Genomic DNA, 8,196 nt, shown 5'->3' on the forward strand with positions numbered 1-8,196 from the left:
ATATATATTATTATATATAAATTATATATATAATATATATAATAATTACATATTTTATATATATAATTATATATATATATATAATATATGTATCTTATTTTACTGAAATGTGTCCTTTCTAACAGGGGCTTTGATTCTTTTTGGATCCTGCGATGTGTTGCCCAGATCCCCCTCAAGGAAGAGCTTATTACCCTAATTGTAAGAGTGTTGTCAGCAGGCAGCCTTTCAGCTGTCAGGCCCTGTGATGTTCAACTTTTAAATTATAGTGAGTTTAATTTCACTGATCTGTACTTATGGTAAATATTGGATCCTAAAACCTCCTAAGTTATAAAATCACCTCCTTTGTGATTTTATAATTTTGTTTGCAGTGGATTTCCAGAATGCTAGTACTGCTATGTCTACTACTACCAGCTAACATTTATTAGTCACTTATGTGCTAGAAGCTGTTCAGAGAACTTCATATGCTTCAACTAATTTAATCTACATAATCACTCTACCAGGTAGGTATTATCAGCAGCTCCAGTTTTGTGGATGAGGATACTAGGGCTTAGATAGATTGCGAGATCTGCTCAAAATCACAGGGTCATACATAGTGAGGCTGGGAATCCATCCTAGGACGTCTGACTCTAAGCACATGTTTTTAGCCATTTCACATTCTGCCTCTTGATACTTAAAGACAGAATTATTTTCCAATGAAAAGTGGTTTTTTTGTGTGTGTGTGGGGGAGGAAGGTTGTGTACTATTTTGGTTTATCTGTGATTGTGATTTGTTTCATTAATATGAAAAATAAGAACTAATTAAACTAGACATAGAAAACATAGCTACATAATTATGGGAATACCCAGAAAATCTGCTATATTCACAAGAGATAAGTGCTAGATATAATGTGTTTAAAATTTTACTTTTATCTGTATATAGCTGTGAAGTTACTCTGTGTGTGTGTGTGTGTGTGTGTGTGTGTGTATGTGTGTGTGTTTTAAAGACTAGAAGTACCAAATTTTTACTATCTATGACTGGCTTAAAGAAAAAAAAAAGCCATATATATGGAATCAGTCTTGTTAAAACAAACAAAAATAACACTGTAAGCAATTTTAAGTACTTTATATTTTTAAAGTGCTAGATTCAAATCTGAAACTGAAATAACATTTTTATTAAAAATGTCTTGATGCTTTGTTTTTCATGGTCAAGTGGATGACTGAATTTTCAAGATTTATTTTCTTGTGAGATTCTTGCTATTTAAGGAAATTTTTTTTTAATTTAAAGAATGTTTGCAGTAGAAGAGATTCTGATTGCTTTGTCCCTATGTGTCCTTTTCTAAACATAATTTTGAATAGCAGATGGTTAGATTCAGACAACATAGGATTTAGTCCATTTCTTTGTCATTACTCATAGCTTGAAATTTAGAAAACTTGAATTCAGGGAAGGAAGGAAGATAATCAGTTTATAGTAAATTTGATCTCACACTTCCCCCTCCATGTGAATAGGATTAACCATATCTTTATAGTGTTGAGATGCATTTTACATCTATTCTAGGCATATGAAATGTTTTGGATCAGGTTGTTGGCCTGCCCTCAAATTATCACATACTTTCCAAGCTGCTTTGACTTCAGAGGAGCTCAATGAGCTCTCATTTTTGAAAATGGAAATGAGGCAATGGTTTAAAATATTTAAAATTTCTTGTGGTTTTGTCAATCAATAATACTTATTTCAAAACCACTCTCTTCAAAGAGATTTTCTTGGTAGCATAAAGTATTAAAGGGGGAAAGTAGAACTGTTACTTTCATTTAATGTTGCTGTGATGTATACATGTATGGAGACCTGCTGTTATCCAGCATTTTCAGAATGGATTAGAGACAAAGTCAACATCATCTCTTATGGCATCTATAAAATCTCACCTCTTCTCTGAATCCTTTTTCCAGTTAAGAAACAGAAGTGATACATTCATTCTTTTTTTAAATTGAGATATAATTGACATATAACATTGTATAAGTTTAGAGTGTACAAAGTATTGATTTGATACATTTATACATTGCAATCTGATTACCACCAAAGCATTACCTAACACCTCTATCACTTACATAATTATCATTTCTTTTTGGATGGGGAGAACAATTAAGAGCTATGCTCTTAGCAGTGTGAAGGATACAGTACGGTTGGCTGTAATCACTACACTGTGCATTAGACATCCAGAACTAATTTATCTGTTAGTTGTAAGTTTGTACCCTTAAACAAGATCTCCCCAATCCCCTTTTCTCCCAGCCCCTGGTAATCACCATTCTATCTCTGTTTCTATAAGGTCAGCTTTTTTAGATTCCACATGTAAGTAATGTCATACAGTATTTTTCTTTGTCTGGATTATCTCACTTAGCATAATGCCCTAAAGGCCCATCCATATTGTTGCAGGTGGCAGGATTTCCTTCTTTCTCGTGGCTGAATAATATTCCATATTTCCTTCTTTCTCGTGGCATAGAGAGAAGTTGAGCTGTGATGGAGGCCTAATGAGAGCCTCAGCCAATGATAAGGGGAGCTCTGGACTGGAGTGGCCCTTCAGCGTTGTCCCAGGTTAGGCCAGGTCAAGCCCTCATGAGATGTGGGAAATCCTGGGAAGGGACGTGGCCTTGTGGAATGGGGCTCTCTGCAGCTGATGTGGCTGAGAGCAGAATACTCTCAGTTAGGGTAACAAGCTCTTCCTGTATGGGCATGTGGGCAGCACACCACAGTATCCACCATCAAGGCTCAAAAACTCTGTTAGAAAGGGAGACATTTCAGTTAAATAAGAAATACATATAAAAAAATCTAATTATTAACCTCAGAAGAATTGTGCCCATAAATCAAGAATAAACCTTAATGAAAAAGAAATAGAGAACAAGAAAGAACTTAAAATTATGTTTCCTTAAATAAACACCATTCAGTGGATGAATGAGAAATAAAATAGACTTGTGTGAGTACCAAGCTTGTTATTTGGAAGATAAAGTTGAGAACACAGAGCTAGGCAATAAAAAGTTTAAAAAAATGAGAAAAACTAAAATACATGTATGAACATTTTAAGAGATGCAATATTCTTCTAATGTGAAGTTTAAAAATAAGAAGTAAAGGGGGAATTCCCTGGCAGTGGTTAGGATTCTGTGCTTCCACTGCAGCGGGCATGGGTTCCATCCCTGGTTGGGGAACTAGGATCCTGCATGCCATGAGGTGCAGCCAAAAAAAAAAAAAAGGAAATAAAGTCGAGAGAGGAGAGGATACTAATGAGCCATTAAATAGAAAAAACAAAATGCCAACTCAGGTCTGAAGAAATAGTCTTTAAATGGAAAGGGTCTGCCAAATGCTGAGTGTGTTTAATAAAAAGAAAAATAAAAACTGAACAAAACCCCCAAACCACACCTAGATACAATATGGTGAAATTTAAGACCCATAGGACAAAGAAAATTCTAAAGCCTTTTGGAGAGAAAAAGCAAAAAAACAGGTCACTTCAAGGGGACGAGAACTACTCTGGCATCAATGGATATCAGAAGATCATGGAATAATTTCTTCAAATTTTTGAGGGTTTTAATCCCAGAATTTTATATCCAGCTAAGTTATCAGAAAAATAAAAAAATTTGGACACAATAGTACTTGGAACATTTACTGTTCATACACTCTACGTGTAAAATATCATTCTCAGGGAGTAAGTCAGTAAAATGACCAAAACAATAAAATGAATAAAAAAAGATGGAACAGGATACAATAAGTAAAGGTAGGTGATTATATCTAAGAAAAGTGATGAAATTCAGGAAAAAATTAAAAGAGAATTCAGAAGAACTAGATGCATGGTTGCTTTTCTTTTAAGGGGAAGAGAATTATAATTATTTCACTTCAGGCCCAGTCTCACTACTTACTATTATCATAAATAGTGGGAAGGTAATGAATAATGTCTCACAATGGTGAATCAAGAATTTGAGGCTTCAGTGTACTTTTTAAACGTAAAAGAGAAACCATTAGAAGAACTACATATAATAACATAGTGAAACAAAGTGAAGAGGAGGTGGCAGGAGTGATAAAATATAGTATAAATTTATCTTTAATAAGTATCAAGATATATATATATATAATATAAAGATACTATTTATATTTATAAACTATGAAAATAAAAGTTCAATTATATTATTTAGAGTTGTAATGGCAGTTCCCCCAAAAACCAAAACACAGACAATATAAAGTGGTTACCACTGGGACCTAGAAGTCAAGGAGAAGTGTAAGGGAGATGTTACTTATTTTATATTCTTCTGTGTAGTTATTATTTTTTATATCATATGCAGAAATTATATACATTATATAAAAGCTAGTCTAAAAACAAATATATAGATAGTGATTTAGCTAAATAGATTGTAGTATTTATATATATTTGAATAGTATCCAACAATTGGTTTACAAGTATATATGAAGGCAGTAACAAAACAACTGCAGGTCTAAAACCCACAGTGTAGAACATATTAAGTGGATTTAATGTAAAGATGTGGACACTGGCAAAGGTAGATTTTCAAAATACTTATATTTATTATAGAATTTTTTTGTATCAACCACTGCGCCACCAGGGAAGCCCTATTATAGAATTATTTAACACAACAAAAATATTATTCAACATAAGATTATCTAATTTATATAAGTTTAACCTCTTTTCCCAAAAAGGGGGAGGTAGTATGGGCAGAAGGCCACAGTTCCTTTCTTATGTCAGTTTCCCTGGAAATCAGACTCTGGAACAGAGATCTACATGCAAGTGATGTATTGGGAGTGCTTTTGGGAAAAACACCTGTGAGGGAGAGAGGGAATATGGACTGGGCAGGGGGAGAAGCTGAATTACCATGCAGTTGCAACACTCAGTGGACCCCATGGGGGTCTCTGGGGCTGGTATGGACTCTCAGAGTTGTCCTGACTTGAGGCAAGGATATTGGGCTTATGTACCCCACACTGCTCAGTCATTGGATATAGGTTGCCCCTGGGGAGGGCATAAGCTTGGGTGAAGCGACTCTCTTTGGTTGAAAGCAATGCTTACTTATAGTGGGACTCAGCTGTGTACCATTGTTGGTGAACACTCCTGGCAGCTGGAGGAATAAGTGCCTCAGTCCTAAATGGGTGATCTGGATGGGATACCAAAGCATCCCCTCCAGTACCCCAACCTCTGTGTGGTTTCTGTGCTGGTCCCTCAGTCCCCTTGTAGTGTCTCTCCCAGGTGGCTGCCTAGATTATCTCTGTAAGGTCCTGCTCCAGGATGTCTGGTCTGAGCAGGGTCCAGACCTATGTCTAGTCTCAACCTTCAGTCTCAGGAGACTGAAAGGGCATCACATAGTCCTACAAGTGTAATGAGTGGTGAATTCTCAGGATATTATGCTTAACAAACTCTAATATGTTGGATCTAGATGTGAATAGTGAACATTAGACTCTGTTACAATCTACAAATTATGACCACAAAGATACTGATGTCCAACATATATCTGAAGTTTCAATAAATTTTTTCATGAAATGGGAGAGTGGAAAGAAAGTGGTGATTATAGTAGACATGGTGAGAATCAGATCCTTCATAAACATTTTGAATTTTTATTTTATAGCTTTCCTACTGAATTCAGTATAAGATGGAGAAAAGATGTCAATTTCTCTTGCAAGTAATTAATAAGGACCGTGATATATTGTGTGTAGAATATTCTATTGCATACATGCATTAAAGACCATTAGGTCTGGAAGGACTTGCACAGATCACTGGGTGCTACCTTCTTATTGCAGACCTCTTTTCTTAAGCCAGTGATTCAGAGAGAGGGCCATATGACTCACCCACTGTCACAGAGTGACCTACTGTTTGAGACAGGAATTAAAGTTATGAAAGCTGCCATCACAGCTGGTCCAAATTTGTGTTTAAGTCTTAATATTTATATCAGATCTCTATGTGATTTAAGGAAAGTCACTTGCTCTTCTGGATCTCAATTGCTTATAAAATTAAAGTTGTATGAATTAGATAATCATCAATTATCTAATTATGAATTTGATTGGTCCAAAAAGTGATCCTTTCCTTCATGTATAGTATGTGATACCATATTTCAGCAGTTCTAAGACTCCTATTTTTTCACAATTAACATCTTTGAAATGAAGATGTGGCATACAGTTGGCGGTGTATCATAGTTTAATGTCCATTATCAGTTTTTAAAATGGTATATAAAATAATTGTGTGACACATACTTGATAGTGCCTTACTATGAATGAAATGAAATACAACATAATAGAAGCAGGCATTCAGAGTCACGCAAAATTAGTAGCAAAGTATTGGCTTATGTGTGGTGATACTTGAATTCCTGATCTTTTGCCAGGTTGTCCTGTATTGTTTAGCTTCTTTAGACCTTAATTTCTTGAAAATTAAGCACTTTGGCAACTTTATCTCTAACGTTCCTTCTAGTACAAACATTCTATCATTTTAGAGGATGATGATGATGATGATGACAATGATGATGATGACAACTGACACTATGACTGAAGAAAGGGATGATACACCAGGAAGTTGACACATACAAAACCAGCGAACCATTATTATCCGATTCTATCCTTGAATCTACTCTATTTCAGAAATGATAGGAGATAGTTTAATGTTTGGTTAAAGGCCTATATATTCATGCTACCAAAGAGGAATGATTTCAACATGTACCATGACTCATGGATGGCATTCCAAAAAAGTGTGGTTACCTAAGTTTAGTAAAAATAAAATGTCACTGAATGCTATTTTACATCCTGTAAAGTTAAGTGCATGCATCAGATCAATTATATATTGAATATTATGAAAGACTAGTTTAAATTTCAAACCTCTCTTCTTAAATGTATTTTTAGCTTTCATTATTTCATGCTTTCAAATCCTGTGTGTTAATGTAATTTTGGTTAGATTCTTGATTACTCTTTAGAACTATATCTGGGTTTAGGATTTAAAAACAATAAATTTAATATTCCCAAGGAAACTGCTGAAAGATGCTGTGTATATATAGGATTGGGACGATCTTTTTTCCTTCGTCTACCACTTGTCATCAATCTTGTGTAAGCAGTAAGTGAAAATGGAAGCTGTCATCCAGACCTCAGTGTCTGTTTCAGAGCATTCAGGCAGCACATTTCCATTCACTTTTCTTAAGCACTGAGCTTCTTTCTGTCCTTTTTTTTTCTTTTGCGGTATGCGGGCCTCTCACTGTTGTGGCCTCTCCCGTTGCAGAGCACAGGCTCTGGACGTGCAGGCTCAGTGGCCATGGCTCACGGGCCTAGCCGCTCCGCAGCATGTGGGATCTTCCCGGACTGGGGCACGAACCCGTGTCCCCTCCATCGGCAGGCAGACTCTCAACCACTGCGCCACCAGGGAAGCCCTTTCTGTCCTTTCTTGATAACCAGAACTTGACTTTATCTGTACCTGTCACTCCAGCCAATACACAGATTTGCTCACTACACTTGTCTTCCATATTATTTAAAAGACTTATCTATGATTGTGGCTTGCTTTCAGAAATACTTCCTTCTGGTCATAGCTCTATATATCTTCTCATGCATAAAAATATGTAGACATGAAGGCCCTATGGCAACAGAAAGAGTTCCTATAAAATGCTGAGGATACAGTCTAGTGTTAATGCACCAACTCAAGGTAATGGAGGTAAAGCTAAAATTTCAAGACTACCTTTATGCCCTTGAACCCAGGAATTGAGAAGAGTCTATGTAATGCATGTACAACAATAATTTGTACAGATTATGAAAAATGTGCCTTCTGAGTTTTTCATCCTAATGATAAATGTGATCCAATCAAACCATTAAAATGACTTAAATGCAGCTGAGTGTCCTTTGTTGCTTGCCATAATATTCTAAGAAAAAATAGTCATTATGAGCTCTTAAAAAGGTCTTAATTGCTTTATAATCTATGACCGCTCTAGGTGACTGGCAATAGTCATTTAGCTTTTGTGGAAATTATGAACTATGAAGGTCTAAATGTCATGTCTATATGAGGTATAAAAAGTGTTTTTTAATTTTTTCTCCTTTTTAAAAAAATTATGTTTTTATAATTATCTAGAAAAATCCAAACACGTCAGAAGTTGCAACAGCCTAATGACTTGTTTCAGCCAGTATGGTGTCTAGTGCTATGACCTAATTTAGGACATTTTAGGTCAGTTATCATTGACCAAATAGATGGAAGTGGTCTTGGCTCTGTTATCTTCT

The sequence above is a fragment of the Neophocaena asiaeorientalis genome, unplaced genomic scaffold (assembly GCF_003031525.2).
Source record: "Neophocaena asiaeorientalis asiaeorientalis breed wild unplaced genomic scaffold, Neophocaena_asiaeorientalis_V1.1 scaffold451, whole genome shotgun sequence".
Lineage (NCBI taxonomy): Eukaryota > Metazoa > Chordata > Mammalia > Artiodactyla > Phocoenidae > Neophocaena > Neophocaena asiaeorientalis.